Source organism: Mustelus asterias, chromosome 8 (genome assembly GCF_964213995.1).
Source record: "Mustelus asterias chromosome 8, sMusAst1.hap1.1, whole genome shotgun sequence".
Taxonomy (NCBI): domain Eukaryota; kingdom Metazoa; phylum Chordata; class Chondrichthyes; order Carcharhiniformes; family Triakidae; genus Mustelus; species Mustelus asterias.
Window position 1 is genome coordinate 74079006 of NC_135808.1, and position 2431 is coordinate 74081436.

A 2431-nucleotide genomic window follows, 5' to 3' on the forward strand; every position below is an offset into this window, starting at 1 on the left:
ATACTGACCCTTCAATTAAGGGGAACAGCAGCTCCCTTATCCATCCTGTCCATGCCCCTCATAATCTTGAACACCTCAATCAGGTTACCCCCTCAGTCTTCTCTGCTCCAACGAAAACAACCCAAGCCTACCCAACCTCTCTTCATAACTTAAAATTTTCCATCCCAGGGAGCATTCTGGTGAATCTCCTCTGCACCCCCTCCAATGCGTTCACATCCTTCCTATAATGTGGCGACCAGAACTGCACACAGTACTCCAGCTGTGGCCTCACCAAAGTTCTATACAGCTTCATCATGACATCTCTGCTTTTGTAATCGAAACCCCGATTGATAAAGGCGAGTGTGCCATATGCCTTTTTCACCACCCTATTTACTTGCCTTTCCGCCTTCAGAGATCTATGAACAAACACGCCAAGGTCCCTTTGTTCTTCGGAACTTCCCAGTGTCAGATCTTTCGCAGTATACGTCCTTGTCAAATTACTCCTTCCAAAGTGCATCACCTCACACTTTTCAGGTTTAAATTCCATCTGCCACTTACCCGTTCATTTGACCATCTCATCTATATCTTCCAGTAACCCAAGACACTCAACCTCATTGTTAACCACCTGGACAATCTTTGTGTCATTGGCAAACTTACTGATCCTACCCCCCACAGTCATCTATGTCCTTCATATAAATGACGAACAACAGGGGGCCCAGCACGGATCTCTGTGGTACGTCACTGGCCTCCAGACACTAAAGCAGCCGTCTGTCACCACCCTCTGTCTCCTACCACTAAGCCAATTATGTATTTGCAGAGAATGCGCCTCAGTACATGATTCTGGATCTTGGAATGTGCCAGTCAGTCCTACCAACTTCTCACACAGGAAGCTCAAAAAGCTTCGGGGAGTCTAAAGAGTACCTTTCACTGAACTGATGACAGATGATGTTTGTCTTGGGACGCACACCATGAAGCATAGAGACCTCTGTTAGAGAGCTGATTGGGCCGAGCAAACAAAACACTGCCTCCCTTTCCAGACATTCTCTGCAAATGTGCATTCCAGAAGGATATAGAAACTAGAAGCAGGAGTAGGCCATTCGGCTCTTCGAGCTGCTCCACCATTCATTTTGATCATAACTGATCATCAAATTCAATATCCTGATCCCCTTATGGGCAATGGTTACTTTCATACTGCAGCCGACTGGAGAACAGCTGGCAAAAGCACTGATGTTGGATGTGCCTGAAGGCTCTGATGAGCAGTGCCTTTCTCACTACTCGCCAAGCTACGTCCTGGTACATACTTTGGAAGTTTGTGACTGACTCAATGAGATTCACTATCTTTTTCTGCAGAACCTCATGGATCTAAATTTTTGGTCAAAACTGTTTTTTGACAGAACTTTTGCAGGAGAAGCAAGTCATATGACACAGTCCAACTGAACAGAATGTTCTGTGGCAACTGAACAAAGTGTTCATTGATAATGTGGCCATACTCATCCTTCAAAACATAGCGATGGACAGAACATTGATAACTTAGTGATACTTGGTGCTTGTGTACCAAGGATCTATGATGCAGCCACACACAAAGATGGTCATCAGGATGAGGGTGATGTTGGACACATTTATACCCTCTCTTATCTAGGAACATGGTCCATTCAGTGAATCTGCAGAAACCATGCAGCCCAAATCAAATCAGCGTAAAAACTCTTAAGGAATGTGCTCATCAGTTGACAGTTATTACTTGGTTAATAGGGTACTTAGTCTTGAGCTGATTGGACTTAATTTTCTATTTCAAGTTTAATTCATAACTGTTGTGCAAATACAGCGACTTGGCACCATTCAGTGCATTTCAATTATGACCCAATCAGCTATTTAGAAGCTAATTGGAGGAGTGGTTAACCTTAGACAACTTTTGGGTATCTGTGTATCAGATCTTGCCTGACGTTGCTGTAGCATTTGTACATAAATTACAACATGTATCATAAGCCTCGGTGTTATTTTGGCAACTAATTCTAGGCCGTTAACTTCACTTGCTGACTGACTGCTGAGTGATTGCAACACTTTCTATTTTTGTTTCAGATTTTTAGCATCTACAGTTTTCTTGCTTGTGGACTTAATTTTATTTTGCAGTTTTATAGCTGGAATGTGTCTCGCCACCAGCTAGTCAGTGGGGCAGAATAAGATGCCACCAGATCACAAAGTAACAGTTGAAGCAAAGAAAATCACATGGAGATGTTTCTTTCTCTCACCAGTAAAAGAAAGAAGTTAAACATCTTGAACGACTTCAAAATGCCCCCAAGTGCTTTATTGCCAATGAAGCATAGTGTTTGGAAAAGGAACAGCCAATTTTGCATGTTTTCATCATTCCTATTCTATATTGCATATTTGTTAAGTCAAAACCTGTAGCATATGCCGATGTACTTTCAATAATTTTGCCATGTTTATGCCATGCCTT